This window comes from Phyllopteryx taeniolatus, chromosome 12 (assembly GCF_024500385.1).
Source record: "Phyllopteryx taeniolatus isolate TA_2022b chromosome 12, UOR_Ptae_1.2, whole genome shotgun sequence".
Lineage (NCBI taxonomy): Eukaryota > Metazoa > Chordata > Actinopteri > Syngnathiformes > Syngnathidae > Phyllopteryx > Phyllopteryx taeniolatus.
In genome coordinates, this window is record NC_084513.1 from 5,773,097 (window position 1) to 5,792,054 (window position 18,958).

Sequence of the window (18,958 nt, forward strand, 5' to 3'; positions counted from 1 at the left end):
TGCAGATGTTTCCTTTTCTTGATAAATGAATGCATGGTGGGTGAAAGACTGAAACAGATACTGAAATGGATTCGATTCATCTGTTTGAAATGGATGTATAAAAAAAAGACAAAGAAAAAACACTCCTTAGCCACAGAGCCAAAGTCAATAACGTTCAGTCACATCCGTGTGAAAACGAGCACCACAGTGAGAAAGAGACGGTATCGGACCACCTGTGGAGAAGGCACATTACGAACACATCACAACAAAGGTGCCAAGAGATACGATCAGAGAAATACTGTCGTTCTTGATTTCTCTATTACTACTACTACTTCTCGGCAAACTTAAAGCTTATAAAAAACGTACATAAAAAGTGAAAGTTTTTTAAAACACCTGTGTTACCATTTTTGTTTAAACACTCAAAAGCTTTAAAGGAAATCATGCATGTGCACAAATACGTCAGCATCCTTCTTCAACGTTACAACACAGGGTTTGTGCTGTATGTGTGCGAATCAAGATAAGGAGCTTGATAACGCAAAGTGTACCTTTATTTAGTGTCACTCGTGGAGTTGCGTTACCCCCATAACTCAAATTCTCACCCCTAATATATGTATTAAAATACACTTGTAGTTTGTGCTTGTGTTAAATGTTATTAACTCATTCGCTGCCACCGACGAATATGTACGTCAAGTACGTTTTTCAATGGGTAGGCGTGGAAGAGGGTTTCGCCTGGCTTGTCTGTGAAATTCAGGTTTGTAAACCACTGTCATGACGAACAGATCCCTGTTTAGGCAGTGAATCTTGGCTTGTCACGTTGATTACGAGGGAGAAAAATGCCATGAGAAATGCGTTGGAAGTCAGGCAAGTTTAGGCACCTCACACCTGAACAGAGTATGTACATGCACATCTGCTATCAGGAGCAGACCACAGGGGGCCGTGCCCACCTACCAAGATGCTTGTGCAACCCCGCTCACACACACACTTGAGGCACGGATCTCCAAAAATGATTTTTTTTTTTATTTTATTTTATCATAGTAGTTATTTTGTGTTAAGAAATATTAGTGTTCAGTTCTTTCCCGCAACAACATTAAAAACTGAAACAATGGTGCGTTTTTGATTGAGTTATGGCCAATATAATTTGCAACAGCCTCTCAGGGCATTACTGAAAATAATGTTAGGTGCATTTAAACATTTAAAATGTTACTTTTTCTTTTTTTAAGTTTCTGCATGCAACAAAAATTAATTGCAAGTCCGGGGGGAAAAAGGGAATGGATCGAAGCTTAATTTCAAATACAATTCTAAATGTTTAAATAAGTCCTCCTCGTATTTATGAAATAAAAATCTGTACAGAAATTATCGACCGCCAGAAATCCAAAATTGCAGTTTGCTCCTGTATCTGTCATCATTTTATCATTTGTACTGGAGCGTGAAGTTCGTGAACATCAGCGCACAGCGTCTACACATTAGGGCCATAGACTACAATGCATAGAAATGTACATGTAGACACCACCTTGAGCTGGGTGGACCTTTCCATCGGATATGTCAGCATGTCCGCCATACTGGATGTGGTGATCCTATCAGCCACACAATCTGCAAATTATATTCGTAAAATGGTGTCCGAATGGTTAGATACAATCAAAAGTATTGGTTCAGTCTCAATCCCATGCGTTCTGGCTTTGAGTGTAAAACGGTTGATCCGAATCTCCAAGCAGAAAATAAACGAGGTATCTTCACAGATCGCTTTTCTTTGCCACACCCAATACGGCTGCGACATCATCGTACCATTCAGCACTCAAGGGTCTATACTGAAAATGTTGTCTATGGTAATAATTGTAGCGTGTGTCGCACACGGTGCTATTCTAGCTAGCAACTACACCTCGTGCGGCAGCGCTACCCAAATAGAGTATAGGATTATCAAAAATATGGAGCAAAGTACAGGTAATAATAATTGTGCCACCCCATGTATCTCATGTGCCCCCCTTAAGACTGAGATCTGGCGACATGCCGGTGTGTATGTATTGTATAAAAAGAATAATGTGTCGCGGTAGGTAGCAGTGTGTCGCGATTGTGAGAAAAGATGACGCAGAATGGGAACGCCATGCAAAAAAGCCACTGACGTTCAACCGGAGCCATGCGGTGAGGCAGCGTCACTCACAGCGCATTTCTTTGTTGTATATCTGTTAATAGATTGGTCTTGCCATAAAAGGCCCTCGCTTCCTCTTGTTTGAGATGTCACGAAACAAAAAATTTGCATCATGGTAAAACCCAGCCATTCTTTTGCTGGTTACAAAGAAGCAAAAAAGGTAGAAGCAAACTTTTTTTTCTTGAAAGGGGGTCTGCTTTCTTTTGGTAGCGTTGGTGCTTCTGAGAGTCTTGAAAGATCAGTCAAAATGCTCTGGAAGGGCGGACAATATGGGGAGCTCTGTTTCGAAAGCGGCTGGCAGTGAATGATTTAAAAACAGGCCTTTTTTTGGTAGCTCAGTCGAAATGGTGCTGGCAAAACCTTAAACCTACATTATGTACATGCAACTTTTCAAAAACAGGAAGAAAAAAAAAACTTTCCCGGATGGTTCTTGTATAACTGTGGCCTTTGAATGTATTTTTGCTGCTATCACTCATCAAACTGGTTAGAAATGTGAAGCATCTGAGAAAATGAATTGCAAGGTACCTTTTGATGAGAGCAAATAAACAATAAGAGGAGAAAATATCCCCGTCTTTTGCATTCCCACTGTGCCCATAAATGTGTGTCAAGATAACAGAGAGTAACCAGTATGGCATTTTGAATAAACATCTCTTATTTGGAGTGTTGAAAAGACATTGTGATCGGTGCATACGTGCGTCTAAAAGACTTTTTGTAAACACCAGCATAATGGCTTTAGCAGTACTCGTAGCGAGTTCAAATTCAAGCCCAGAAATACAAACACACTGGACTTAAACACATGGCAAAGGCTGTAATCATAAAAAACTATCCAGCCTCCTTCAACTTTAAAGAGTCTGACTGACCTACTGTCAGAGTCGTAATTGCATCCACATTGCTACTGTTTGAATGTTCACTCACAGCGGGACTATGGTTGTAATACAACGGTGGTGGGGGTGAGGAATCCTAAAGCATCGTTGTCGTTGTAGGGTTAAAAGCAAATAAGACTAGATTTGAACTTTTGTTTTATCGAAACGAGAAGATGACATCTCATTAAAACATGAGTTTCGTTTAGGACATAGTCATCTATTAATCACACACCTGGTATGCGGCCAACACTCAATACACACGTTGCCCGTGAGTGAGCTCTTCTACCTTTCCACCCCACTGTTATGGAACAGCTGGGCTAATTTACATACCTACCACCGCATAGAAAAAAAAATACAAAGACTGTATTTATCGTCACTCTATGGGCAGATGCAACGAAATTGGGGCGCAATTTTTTGAGAATAGAAACTAAATAAAGTAACATAAAATAAATAAATTACACAGTGCAAATTGCAGCACGGCATTCGTGTTATACTATATAACCCTATTTCGTTTACATTGTTATTTTGATGTGAGGGGTATTTTGTTAGCGCTGTTTAACGCTACCAGTTGGCGCTGTGCAAAAGTATGTTAGTCAAATCCTACTGCTCAAGAGCCTAATGATGCGTTAACACCAGAAGTGAATAGAACTATTCCCATGATGTTATTACGTATAAAGGCAATGTAAATGCACGAATAGGTGCAAATTCGTGCCGGGCGTCGGAAATACACATTTGACAGGATATGATTCAGGCGAACACGTGAAAATTTGCTTCTTCACCGATTCAAAACACATGCTGACCACTGTTTAACAACAAGTTTATTGTCAAAGATTTTTTTTTTGTGTGTGCTGATTGAGGACAATTGTGATGTACTGAATCCAAATGTCACATTGGTTTTGCTCAATCAGGTCAACTTTTTTGAATTATAGACATGTTTCTTTTACCTTTTTGTTTAAATATACAGATATTTGTGCTTTAGAGGTTTAAATAAACAGAGGTTCATGCACGGAATTTTGAACAATGATGGCGAAACATTCAATTTACAAGTACTTTTATCAATGTCTACTATTCAATTTAAAGTAAGTCAAGTTTGTAACATTTGAATAATAAACTGTTAACAACTTGGCATAAAAACCTGACCTGAACAAAAGAAACAGAGGTCATGTTCAGATTCCGTGAAGCCAAATTGTCCTAAATCAGTTGAAAAACGTAGACAACTTACAAAAAAAATATTTTTGTAACCCAGTGTAATAGGTCTATCCCTATTCTGCACCTCACCTTTCGCGGATCGAATTACACAGACAAAACCCCCAGTTAGGTGCGTCACTCTCTTATTCTGCAATTAGGGCATCTGACTCGACAATTGGCAGTGATAGGCTCTGCTGTTGATCACACAGTCTTCGTGAGGAAGTGGCTGGGTGAGCTGAAAGGGGGTGTACTGTAAACGGGGGTGGGGGTGAGGAAATGAAAGAGGAAGACAAGATGACAGGAGGAGGAGATGATTTTAGGATCAGCTCCCATCGTTTTTTTCCTCTGCAGCCTGTAGAGAGAGAGAGTGTGTAAGCGTGTGCACGTGTGCTTGCAGTGGTGGAGAACTGCAGTGCATCATATCAAGTTCTTTGAAACTTTTGGCTACCATATTTTACTTTCGGACCCACGGGGTTACAATGCATGTCGACTAGAAAGATGCAATCACTTCTCATAGTGGAGCCCAGTGGGAGACAAACATCTGGTGAGTTTCAGTTGGTTTACAGAGTGAGACAGAGGCGTCTATAAAATAACCCCAGACGGAGATCAAACACACACTTGTGGGAGCAGATTTGGACTGCAGGATGCAATGAATGGCGGCTGGGAGTGGGTAGGGGGGAACACACTCCGTTGTAGGCGACTACTGTGAAGCAAAGAAGTTACAACCCCAATTCCAATGAAGTTGCGACGTTGTGTTAAACAAACACAAAAAAATACAAACACAATGCAATGATTTGATCAATCATGTTCAACCTATATTTAATTGAATACCCTACAAAGACAAGATATTTAATGTTCAAACTGATAAACTTTATTGTTTTTAGAAAATAATCATGAACTTAGAATTTTATGGCTGCAACACATTCCAAAAATGCTGGGACAGGTGGCAAAAAAGACTGAGAAAGTTGAGGAATGCTCATCAAACACCTGTTTGGAACATCCCACAGATGAACAGGCTAATTGGGAACAGGTGGGTGCCATGATTGGGTATAAAAGGAGCTTCTCTGAATTGCTCAGTCATTCACAAGCAAAGATGATGCAAGCTTCACCTCTTTGTGAACAAGTGCGTGAGAAAATAGTCGAACAGTTTAAGGACAATGTTCCTCAACGTACAATTGCAAGGAATTTAGGGATTTCATCATCTACAGTCCATAATATCATCAAAAGGTTCAGAGAATCTGGAGAAATCACTGCATGTAAGCGGCAAGGCCGTAAACCAACATTGAATGCCCGTGACCTTCGATCCCTCACGCGGCACTTCATCAAAAACCGACATCAATGTGTAAAGGATATCACCACATGGGCTCAGGAACACTTCAGAAAACCAATGTCAGTAAATACAGTTCGGCGCTAAATCCGTAATTGCAACTTGAAACTCTACTATGCAAAGCAAAAGCCAGTTATCAACAACACCCAGAAACGCCACCGGCTTCTCTGGGCCTGAGCTCATCTCAGATGGACTGATGCAAAGTGGAAAAGTGTTCTGTGGTCCGACAACTCCACATTTCAAATTGATTTTGGAAATTGTGGACGTCGTGTCCTCCGGGCCAAAGAGGAAAAGAACCATCCGGACTGTTATGGACAGAAAGTTCAAAAGCCAGCATCTGTGATGGTATGGGCTGTGTTAGTGCCAATGGCATGGGTAACTTACACATCTGTGAAGGCACCATTAATGCTGAAAGGTACATACAGGTTTGGGAGAAACACATGCTGCCATCTAAGCAACGTCTTTTTCATGGACGCCCCAGCTTATTTCAGCAAGACAATGCCAAACCACATTATGCACGTGTTACAACAGCATGGCTTCGTAGTAAAAGAGTGCGGGTACTAGACTGGACTGCCTGCAGTCCAGATCTGTCTCCCATTGAAAATGTGTGCCGCATTATGAAGCGTAAAATACGACAACGGAGACCCTAGACTGTTGAACAGCTGAAGCTGTACATCAAGCAAGAATGGGAAAGAATTCCACCTACAAAGCTAAAACAATTAGTGTCCTCAGTTCCCAAACGTTTATTCAATGTTGCTAAAAGAAAAAGTGATGTAACACAGTGGTAAACATGACCCTGTCCCAGCTGTTTTGGAACGTGTTGCAGCCATAAAATTCTAAGTTAATGAGTATTTGCTAAAAACAATAAGGTTTATCAGTTTGAACATTAAATATCGTGTCTTTGTAGTGTATTCAATTAAGTATAGGTTGAGCATGTTTTGCAAATCATTGTATTCTGTTTTGATTTATGTTTAACACAACGTCCCAACTTCATTGGAATTAGGGTTGTAGTTTAACACGATCAGAGGCGGAATCCGAGTTAGTTGTAGAAGTCTGATCATTTCAAAATGCTTCCTCGCTTAATGTCCGACCTGGTATTGTAAGGATTTCTTTCATTACATAACACAGATTCCCAGCCCAATTCAAATCAGAAAGCTTGACGATTGACTCCTGCACAGCTCAAGCTAGAATACGGCACTTATTCCTACTTTTACTTAGTTTTACTTTTAGTTTTTGTTGTTGTTGTTGTTGTTTTTTTTTAACACATTTGGCAAGAATGTATCAGTTTTGCACATTTGCACATGTCAATAAGATATGCCCGTTAGCGGCAATGAATAATTGCAGCGATTATTTGTCAAACAAGCAAACACATGGAGGCGGTTTTCAACATGTGAGTGCCTGTTACCGTTCTGTCGTAGTGCAAACTGTGCATGACGGCGGAATGCCCGAGGTGAGGTATTGCCACATTAACCTAATAACTCAAGTATATATATTTTTTTTGATCATGCCCAAATAACTACAATGGTGCATTAAGCATTGTTAATGTGCAGAGGTTGATTACAGATGAAAGGGTATGAAAATGTTATATTACAATTAGAGAGACCGAAATTATAATGGTTACGAGTATTGTCACGATATCGTGAGCCTAATCGAATAATTGCCTGAATAATTTTTGAACATTTCCAGAAAATAAGAAAAGACACAACAAATTTAACAAACAATAAAAGTCCAGTTGCCTGGAGTCAACATTTGCAGATTACCTTGAACTTGATGATGAGAATCCACACTGACTTAAAGAAAAAAAAAAAAAATATATATAATTTTTAGCAAGCACATTGGTGTTTTTCATCAATATTGTGACAGTAAGTTAAAAACGCTACGTAGGCAAATGATACTGAAAAATAAAAAAACCTAAATGAAATGTTCAATACAAAAAAAATATATAAAAACACGTGCATGTTTTGCAGATTGCGAATTGCTACTGAACAGTAAGAAAACTGCATCAGAATGAATTTTCATCCATGCAACCCTCCTCAAGATGTATTTATACGGAAGTGACTTTGATTACAAGGATGAGTCAAAAGATCTGTATACAGGGTGATGATCTGGAATTAATTTTCCATCTGGAGTCCTTTCAAAATGAAATGCATCCACACATCTGTCTCTCGTCATATGTAGCCATCGCCAGGGTTGCCTTCCGCCATGTTTCATAGCACCTTAACAAATGCTTCTTCTTCTTCATCTGCAATTTGTGTCATCTTCTTTTGTCACAGTGCGTACCAGATTTCAGAACCCGAAAGACAATAGCTACTCTCCGAGATGCAAAATAAATACGATAGTAACGATAAAAATAAACACTACCACCATCTGAAATGTGAACACTGTTTATTAGTTATCTGTTTCATCACTATTGTTCATATCTAATCAAACCTTCAGCAAAGAAAAAGGCCACAAATTTGCTGTTTAACTGCGAGCAGCATCATTAGATATCGCAGATGATGATAGGTGAGTACAGTTCCTGGACCCGAGTACTCACATACCACCAATAATCAAGCCTAATTTGAGCATTTCCTCTCTCTTCCGATCAAAGTCAGCAAAGGCCTGATGGCGGGTCTAAAAGACTATTCGGAATGATTATGTGGTGTGAGGTGTGTTAAGAGTGATTTTTTTTCCCCCTCCCTGATTTGGTAAGAAAACCATCGAGGCTGTGGAGAAGACTATGTCGAGTGTTTTGTATGACGTGTCACTCAAGTCATTACCACAATAAAAATGAAAATAAGAAGAGTTTGCCACCGCATCTAGTTACTAGATAAGCAAAGAGTTAGCCTAGCTTCTTCTATTTCTTCTTCTACTACCACTCTTCTTTGTTTTTTCCCATGTTGGTCATCTCAAGTATGCGGCACGCTTTGCTTCCTCATCACATGGTACGTATGTACACCGCTTTCGAAATCTCATGAATGCAATTTACCAGGATGCACGTAATGGTACTGTAACTGAGCGACAGCATTGTCTATCATAGCTACACTTACAATATATACTGCCATTGAAGTCTCATATGCAGTAGTGCGTTCGTGATGTAATCACCAGTCAATCCCTGTGTCATCATGACTAAGTAGTTGAGGGGAAAATCCGTGTCTGCTGTCTGCACGTTCCCCCCCCCCCCCCCCAAAAAATAAACGCTGAACATTGTCGGCGAGTGTTTGTTGCTTCAAAGCAGTGTAGCTTTGAAGCAAACCAGAGAGCCGCGGTGATAGCAAAGCACACAAACAATCCCGCAGCGGCACATTAAGCTCAAGAGTCGCATGAAACAAATCAAACGGCTTGCTTCAAAAAGAATGTACATCGACAGCACACGCTCTCTTGCAAGCTCAATGGCATATGGCGCAAATACAGTCATGCATATTACACCGCATGTCTAGGAGTGCAGTGGGTTCGTCCACGCTAAGTGTGTGTTTGTGTGTGTGTGTATATAGTATTTGCCCACTCAGTGTCCACCACTCTCATTTAGGGACTGTAATAAAATGTTATTACCAGCATAAGCACTTCCACCTGTTGAGAGTTTACCATGAAGCGCTCATGTCAACGCATGAGTGCGAGCAAGAAGGTGGAGTTCTCAAGGCGGAGTGTGCCGCATGCTTGTGTGGGGTGAGTCACAGCAAATGCTCCACTGATAAGAAAGAAGAAGAAAAAAAGAGACTTAAACCCAGAGTAATTTCTTTTTAATAGGTTTTGGGTAGCAGCGGACTCAGTTCATGATTCAATTAATGAATGCCACTGATAACCACTCAGCTACTACTGTGCTATTGCTGCAATGGATCCAAGATTTGCTCCCAATTTATCATGCTGATAATCACTTTTACAGTATTGACACTTACTGGGTCGTTGAAGGCAAAATATATTTTGTTGTTCATTGTGCATGTTTTGTTGTCGACGATGATGCGATGACAATCGATTCGATTAATTAATACATTGTCATCATAGCTATTTTTTTTCCAGCACAGTCCAGTGTGGCGATGTCTCTGTTTGTTGTATCACACAATTTCTATGGTAAATAAAGTTCTGGGTAGGACACAGTTGTTGGCTGTGCATTTTTTAGACATTATTTGGTGCTGCCGTTGTTTGTCGCCACCAATACCGAGGTACTGCTGGTATTGTATTAATATTTTGATTGTAGCGGTGATCGGAATAGCTGAAGCTAAGAAGGGCAACCCCTGTTCTCATCTACCATCAGTTCATTTTCGTGATCCCTGACCTGTGCGGATGTATGAAAACTGTGTCGCCTTGTTGGATATTTCGCTGCTCCACAGAGCAATAAAGTCAGACAACGGCGGCAGATGGGCAAGTCAAAATTATGTAAATTGGCTGTTTGGAAGACAAGATGCCAAAAACGTGATTAGCATTTAGTCAGAATGGAAACGCCCTTGTGAGAGGAACATCGATGCCACTCTTTGTTGTAGTTAACGCTAAACTGACACCAGCTGCCATTCTAGCAAGATAAAGTCAGGCCAGACCGACTAAAAGGTCATGCAACCTTTGATATTTTTATTGCCAGCCGAATTTGAATGATTTAAAAAAAAAAATTAATAAAAAAAAATTCTCAACTATATAAAATGAGGCTTCCAAATCGTGAAAAGTCATTCCGTGATCTCTGCTCTCAAACGCTATGATCTGGACTTGTCCGCTGAATGTGCTAACAACACGCCCTGCTCAACTGTCAACTGTCAGTCAAATACTTACTTATACTACCATATGGAAATATAGAACTTCGAGGAAGAGCTTTCTCATGCCCACACATAACTACATGTTTAAACAGCAAAAATATATCTGCTTAAAGCCTTCGGTGGCTGTAATATTTTCCACTGGGTCAGCAGGGGGCTATCCACGCTGCAACGAGAAGCGCTGGCCACCAGCTAGCTTGCGAACTAACAGTTTCCCGGGGCTCCTCTCGGCCAGCGGAAGGGCGGTGGCCTCTTCTGCTGTTTCACCTCCTCGGTTCGGAATTTAAATAATGAAACCGAGCTGTTCTGTAAATTGTGGCATCGAGGCAAGATGCATTTTTGGGGTGTAGGCATAACTAGCTAGCTAACTGCAAGTTGTAGTTAGCTACGAAAAAAAATCTGAAAAACTGAAGTGGTGAAAAACCAAAACAGTTTAATGTTATATCTCCTCAACTGAGTACTGCGAAGTTCTGTCTTTGCAGATGTTTTCAGTAATCGTCTTCTCCATCTTGTTTAGAAACAAATCTCTTTCCAGGGTCTTTAGATAAAAATTATATTGGTCCTAAATCAGAAATTGGGCATTCAGACCTTCAGTGAAAATTCAGCCTTGTGAAGATGAAGCATTAAGATTCAACGGCAACAAAGGGTGCATGTTCAAACACTGATGACCTAATTGATGAAGATCAAAACAACTTTTCCATGTGCGTAGCAAATAACAGACGCGTTGCACAAGAAGAGCGTGGTTCCTTCCTGTGAAGGGCCATAACATCCCTGGCTCTTTGCCTCGAGTCAAGCACTGATGATAAATGATAATTACTGCAAGATGTTTGCCAGTAACAAGCCACGCTGTTACACTGTCACCACCTGCCTAATGAACAGACAGGACTCAACAAAACACTGCTCAAAAAGCTATCCTGCATTACATACACACAGGGAGGTGTGTTCGCTGAACGATTAAGGTGAATAAAACAAATATTTCACTTGGCTTTGAAGTTTGGAGCCATGGTAAGTGGCACCTTGCTATAAGCAGTTGTACATAGTCCAGTTTTAAAGCCATTGTTGCTGATGATAGAAGGGAAGTGTTTTTCGCTTAACGGCAAATTGACAGCAACATGCGTTGTGCTAAAATGGTGTTTTTACACTGAAGTGGTGCCTTCAGTGGCCCGATTTACGCGGGGTTTTTTTTAGATACGAGCCGTCCCTTCTTTTTTTTTTGCGTTGACTTGCGAGCAAAAACTCGAGATACGAGCTCTGTATGCTGGCAAGGTGACTCAACTCACCTCACAACAAGAAGTTTGGCAGATATAATTATTTTTAAAAAGAAAAAAAAGAGGCCTCACTCTGTTTAATCCCACTCCCAGTTAACGTTTACTGACACTTGAAAGATAAAACAAAGAGAATTACACAATGTATTTAAAACAACCATATAACTTTGCCTTAAACCTCGCTAGCTTAATGCTAACACACAATACAAAATCGCCTAGATGGCGGTGTTATAATGCTTTAAGCAATGGGTAGTTGAACGTAAACGGCTCTAACACATGCAGACGACAATTTAACAATACTCATGGGCCTGTATTCTTTATCCTCCGCGAAAAATGCCTAAAATTACTGCATCTTACTGCAATAAGCTGCAGTACTAAGTAGTCAAAAACTGTAGTGGTGAAACACTTCTTAATTTGTCTCTGCATGACTGTATTACACTGTCCCCCGGTGGCCAAGTCACACAGGCACACACGCACCAGAATGAGCCTTAATTAATTACTGTTCAATTCTTTACATTCTATTTGATTACAATATTACTATTTCATTGATTGAGTACTATTTTCCTTATGAAAACACATTATAAAAGTTTTTGTTGTTTTTTTTTTTGGGGGGGGGGGGGGGGGCGGAGGCAGGAACAGATTAATCGCATTACCATTCACTTCAATGGGGAAAGATGATTCGAGATACCAATGTTTTGAGTGTGATAACGGAACAAACCCGTAGCTCAAGGCACCACTGTATATAGATCATTAGTTACACCTGTACTATAGATCCTTGTGAGATACAATATACATAAGCTGTATTCTAAACTTAACAATGTATATAAAAATATTAATCAATCCATTTTCTATGTAGTGCACACTGCTTGGGCACAGCTAAGCTGGAGTCGATCCCAGCTGACTTTGGGCGAGAGGCAGAGTGCACGCTTGACTGGTTACCAGTCAGTCGCAAGGTACATATAGACAGACAAGCATTCACACTCTCGTTCACAACCTAGGGACAATTTTGAACACAACATGCATGTTTATGAATGTGGGAGGAAGTACTTGGCTGCACGGCAGATTTGAACACAGAACCTCAGAACTGTGAGGCACAATTGCTAACCACTTACCCCAAAATAGGACACTGTTAGACCCTTTTAACATCCTGTTGACTGTAATGTGCATGGCAATAAAGGCACAACCTGTACACTTAACCCCTCACAGTAATGTAACAGACCTCTCATGAAGCTAAATAAGGTAACTAAAATACTGCACTATAAGCACCACTCAGCGTCGAGTGCAGTTTTAGACTGCAAAGTACTTCTCCAATTATAAGCACATTTTTATTTCAATAACTCAATATAAACAGCATTATGATCAATCAAAGGAACAATTGTCCATACAGCTGGATCTTATTAAATTGTGCAGGTGTACCTAATGTTGCAGTCTGTTGATGTAGCATTTAATATACCCATTTTATACTGTACGTTCCATTAATTTTTGCCATCCTGTTTGAAAAAAAACCAAACAATCGACACCTCCCACCTGATTATTTCTCATTGTATGTGAAGTAACAGAAGAGAGGAGTTTGAGTTCCAGCGGAGGGGAAGGAAGGCCAAAACGTTTTCTACTTTCCACCCTGGTGTTAAAAGTCCAAAATCTTTTAAAGCAGGATTTGAAACATCTGTCACTGCAGCCACTAATTAGGACAAAAAACAAGATGGGGCGTCGTGAGAACCCTGGGGTGGGCATGAGAGGACATGCACACCCCCGCCAAAAGAACCACCTCATTCCTCTGCTTAAACAGTACTTCTCTTTACGGGGGAGCGGGGCAAGTGGGTGGAGGCAGCAAGGTGGTGGTAGTCATAGGTCTAGGGGGAAAGACATACCAAGGGCATTGTTTTTATTTACTCTCCTGGTAATATTTTTCTCTAAACCAACAAGCTGAGTCGAGAGTCTCACAGGTATTTTTTTCAATGTTCTTTACCAAGTGAACAGTCATGTGGAGCATCTTAACTTTGAACACCCCTAAATGTCAATGTTCGAGCAGTCTGCTGCTGAAGCTGCGCAAAACTTCAGAGGTTGAGCATGACGTCTCACTCAAATAGAAATAGAACTTGTAATACAACAGTTAGTTCTGACCAAGTAATTTGATTGGACAAGTGTCATTCCGTGAGTGATGACACACCGTACTACAGCACTGGGACTTTGAACTGTTCGTATCACTCTGCCCAACAGGTGTTTAAACCGTTAATCTGGTCTACATGAGCGCTCACATTACTCACATTACATTACTGCGGGTTGTTGAAAGCGTAGTGTTGCAAAGATGGACATACTGTATATTCAGAAGTAACATTTGATTTCAAGTATAAGTGCTTATCAGATGAGGACGAAGGCTGGAGGTGTGACCGCAAACCTCCAGGTGTGCTCATGTGATTAAATGACACATACACGAGACATTAATGGCGCATTAATTGTACAAACAGGAGCGGACACTCACCCAACATCCTCATGCGGCTCTTGAGTACACTGTCGTCACATCAAATGATTTCATTTAGCCTTTCCAGACTACTTTGTGTAAGTTTTCATTGTCGTCGAGTAGGTTTGTGGAGGAAAAATTTGAGTTCCTCCAATTAAAAATACAAGTTCAAATTGAATGGGCTCGGAAAACCCTTTAAAATGACATCAATAATATGAGTACTAAGAAAACTACAAGATTTTTTGAAGAACATTGAGGGCGCACTAAAAGACGTAATAGCGTGACGCGACTTGTCGTGACATGGACTAAACATCCAACTCACTCTGTTAAAGTGAAACAGTACAACAAGCTCCATTTGTTACATATTTTTTGGGGGTCAATGGTGATGCTGGCGCTTTGGATAGTTAGCATGTCGCACGAACAGCTAGTGCCACAATTTGCTGCTACAAACAAAACGTAATTTGTTGCTGTTTATTCCTATCAATTAATAAATGGCCCTTGTAGAATTGTTGCATAATATACAGTACAACACGACTCCCTTTCGTGTGATTTAGCTTAGTCACGACAATGACGTCATTAATTCATCGACTTCGACTCAACTTTCATGCTACAAAAAAAAATCTTTTGCCTACAAGTAAAATCAAATCTCTGAAACCAGAGAAGAAAACTCTAAGGACTGAAACGTTCAGAAGCAATTAGCCTTCGGAGGCCTAGCAGACCGGGTTAAATATGAGCTCCCTGACCTGTGAGTTTCATAACATTACACATCGTAGGCCCCGGAAGACAAATTATTCTCTTTCTTGGCTCGTGAGCACATTACTACATGTTATATGAGCCCCCGCAGAAGACTGACACCCAGTCCACAGGGCTGCTTGGAACTGAAGTCACCTTTTAAGAAACTGTGATATTTCTTTCTCTATTACAGCGAGCCTCTGTTGTCCTCTGCGATTTTGTGTTTTGTCTGCACAATCAAGGGAACCAGAAGTCCACTGATTGAAAGATTCAGGCCCAAATGACTTGAGAGGAAGTAAGGAACAATGTGCCATAAACAGCCGCTTCTTGTGTCCGTGGCAGCGCTGGAGATCGAAAATAAAATAGTGATCATCCAGTGAAAATGTCATTGTATTAAAGACAATTTGTCAAGGTGCTTTGAATTCTCAAGGCACACAATTTCATCTAAATCTTTTCTAATTTTTAGCTTTATTTCCCCCCAGATAGACAGACGGTCGATGATCAACACAAGCAAAGATAATCGAAGCAAAAAGGGAAGTCTGCGACCTAAAGTCCCTGTAAAGTGAAAATTATATCTTCTAAATTTGTCATACCACAGAGAATTAGAATTACTCCTTTTGAGCACAAACATTGTCCATTCCTTTATTATTTCCTTGTTTCTTTTTTTTATTTCCATTGTTTTGTTTTTCCATTTGTCACAAGTTTATCTTGTGTTGATTATTTCGTTTTCTGTTTGTGTGCAATAAACACGAGTTTAAAAAAATGTGTTGTACAGCCTAATTTGAATGATTCAAAAAAATTGCAAAGTATATAAAATGAGGCTTTAAAACTGTGAAAAATCAAGCCGTTCTCTCTGCTCTTGCACACTGTATACACTGAAACGACACTTCGCTCAACTGTCAATCACCACTGCTGCGACCTGAAAAAAAATGGATGCAACTTCATCTAGCATATTTCTTATGCCTACACATGACTACATGTTTTAGTCGTGACAACGAGGTGCTCTAAAGCTGTCACACCAGCAGGCTATCTGAAGGAAAAATGCATTTTCAGGGTGTAGGCATCACTAGCTACCGAACTGCATGTCACAATTACACTGGATTGCCCCTTATGCAAGCGGAGGCACTCAAGTTCTTATACAGTGAGGGAGGGGCAACTCATACCGGACTCCAAAGTGCATCACATGGGGCCGTTTTAGCGATGGTCAAAAATCTGAAAAACTCTGAAAACAGTTCTCAGTCTTTGCAGATCTTTTCAGGAATTATCGATAAATATTTATATAAACAGTGTTGGGGAAAGTCTATTTTCTACGCAAACAAGAACACACAGCACACTATGACAGGAACGGTGCTGAAAGGATATTAACTTTGCATTCCTAGCAGCTCTGGCTGAATATATGAACAAAATATTGATTTTATCAATTCTTATGTTACAAAACAAAATAAATTCCATATGATGATAGTGCGATCGTACAGTTTTCACTAAAGCATTCTGATACAAATAATAATTTTCCTTGTAATCAATTTTTACAATTATGTACGGTATATTACAAAAGAATCACAGAATAACGCATTCTCTCCCATTTATGTAGGGTCCCTGAACGCAACTCGTGTTCTCACGCAGCTGCGACGTGCCTGCCATGATTGGCGGCCGTGGCCGCACTGAATCGGATGCCAAATACGTTATACGACGTTTATTCGCCGACATATGAAGGCTCGTAAATAGTCTATTCAGATAGACTGGAAGTCCCGAACAAAACCTGGCACTCTTGAATGAAAATGAACTTTCGTTCGACAACTGTTCTTTGACGGCAGAATGAGCGCGATCTCAATTACGTTCATCAGACAGAAGTGAACTAAGTTCAGTTCACGTTCTCATAAAATATGAACTACTTCATGAACTTTCGTTCATTGAACGTGTTCAGGTACAACACTGCATATAAATATATATCCTGTAAAACTATAAATATCAACGCTGCGTTTTCGCAGTGCTGTATGCTGTCCCTTTTGTTTCACACCCTAAAAGATCTGACAGAAATTGACTGTCAGCACACGCTCACAAACCAGACAGAAACAAACTAAGTGAGAACTTCCCAAGTCGATCCAATAGGGACTGGTTGATCATTTTATTTTATGAGCTCCTTGCAGAGTTAAGGAAATGACAGAAGTTCCCCGTAACTGTGGAGTAGAGAAGCAGCGTGATAACCAGGCCAGGAGGTGAAAATCCACCCTAGGCAATCATATTGAAGAAAGGAGAAATCTTCTGTATGTTAGCAGAACTCGAAGTCACAATGATCAAATATAACCACAAGAAGGGAAACGAGCCTGATATCAAAGCCCTCGTAAAGCATCAGAAGAGAAGCTGCTGAATGATTTTATGCTTCCTGTTGGTCCCCCACCCTACCCTCAGGTTACCTTCTGGAGCGTAACGTGGCTTAAATATTATTTAGGCCCAACTACAGTATGTTAGCAGCATGCCAAGCTGCCGTGAAGAACCACCGCATGGTAGAGCACAGTCCTGTTTTCAGACGAGAATTCTCTCATCGCAATTTTGAACTCGACACCCCGCAAGAACAGGTGGTCCTTCCACTAATGTTTGTGATGCCTTGTTTGCTAAAATGAGATGGCTTGAATTGTATTGTGCTCCATTCTATGTGCGTGTGATAGTTTATGGTCTTCGTTTATCTTGGAATGATGCGCTTCAGGCGTTATGCTGCGTAACATTTTCTTTCAACCTGTCAATCAGTGCTGTCTGTCACTGTACAGCAACCATAGACATGTTTGTGCAAAAGATAGAAAGCATTTGGGTGCGTATGTACAGTATGTATATCTGTCGTCTACAGTTAAAAAAAAAAAAAGTATCCACAGCTCTTTTCAAACACTATTTTTCCACATTTTTGGGAGCTTTTGTTATTGTCCGATGAAACCAAGCTTGAATCTTTTGGCCATTAATTTCAAATGGCATGTTTGGAGCAAACACAACCCAATACCTATAGTGAAGCATGGTGGCGGCAACGTCATGCTTTGGGGCTGTTTTTCTTTAACTGGAACTGGAGCCTTTGTTAGGGTGTTAGGCAATTATGAAAAGTTCAAAATAGCAGCCAGTGATAGCTCAGCAACTTCAGGCTTCTGTTCGAAAGCAAAAATAAATAAATAAATAAATACATTTAAAACAGCCTACTAGAACACATGAGTTAATCAAGAGAACTTTAAATGGTGGCAGTTGTGTGGTTACTCCCATGAGTTTGAATATGATTGATTTATTCTGAACACACATCCAAGTTACTGTATATGAACACTTGTGCAACCAATTTTTTTTTCAGTTGTTTATTTTTTACTTTTCCTCATGAAATAAAAAAAAAATGAATTGAGTTGAACAGGTTATAGGTCAGATTAATGGTGGAAAAGGTTTTGAAATGATTTATCTTGGTCTCATTTTTCTATTCTCTTTTCATTGCTTGGTTTTCACAGCCGAATCAAATTTCCAGCGAATGTTACTGTTTGTCTTGTTTTTTAAAATCCATGTAAAGAGAAGTTACCTCCCGACATGACAGGTGAACCCTGGGGCAGCGCATATCAGCCGGAATAAATGACACAGGAATCGTGGAGAATTCCTTCTTCCTTTTGTGGCCTCTTTTACAGAACACTCTGTGCAGGTAACTTTTAAGTAAACACATACAATAAATGAATTATGTGACAGTACCAACCTAAGCTTTATGTATACGTGTACCAGCTAAATAAACCTCTTCTTCTTCTTTTTAGTGTGACACAATACAGTAATATTGAGGAGTGTTTCACCGTTCCAAAAATGAACCAGTTCAGTTCATAGTTCATAATTAAAATTTGGAACTAAGTTTACTGTTCCAAAAATTAACTAGGTGACGAGCTATTACCCTCAAAATAATGTCATTTAATTTCCACATTATTGCCAACCATACTGTCCACACTAGTAGCCAGCTGCAGCTTTCGCGCTACAACCTCAAAAATAAGAGGAAAAACTTGTTGCTTGAATGTTCTTTTTTAAAATGAGGAATTTAAACAAAAACAGGACTTTTGTCTTAAATGTGCAAACAAACAACAAGCAACACTGTATGAAAGGACAACGACTAGTAGTGTACACTCTTTGTTCTTCCTTGTGCAACAATTCAGAACATTACTAGATGACATGGGTGTATGAGTAGAATAAACGTTTCCACCACTAGTGCCACTTTTGGCCTACTAGCAGGAACGAAAACCTTAGTAATAGGGCTGCGACTAACGATTATTTTATTAATTGATTAGTC

At 40.0% G+C, this 18,958-nt stretch overlaps 1 protein-coding gene and 1 long non-coding RNA gene across 2 annotated transcripts in view; one reads left to right on the forward strand and one right to left on the reverse strand.

Annotated features, from left to right (window-relative positions):
* The window catches only part of wnt10a (wingless-type MMTV integration site family, member 10a), a 41,858-nt gene that overhangs the window by 6,086 nt on the left and 16,814 nt on the right, over positions 1-18,958 (reverse strand). The gene's annotated exons all lie outside the window — the stretch shown is intronic.
* LOC133486946 (uncharacterized) overlaps positions 1,454-18,958 on the forward strand; it is a 30,288-nt gene continuing 12,783 nt past the window's right edge. The window contains exon 1 of the long non-coding RNA XR_009791164.1: positions 1,454-2,115. This is a non-coding gene — a long non-coding RNA (uncharacterized LOC133486946). The remainder of the gene's footprint in view (positions 2,116-18,958) is intronic.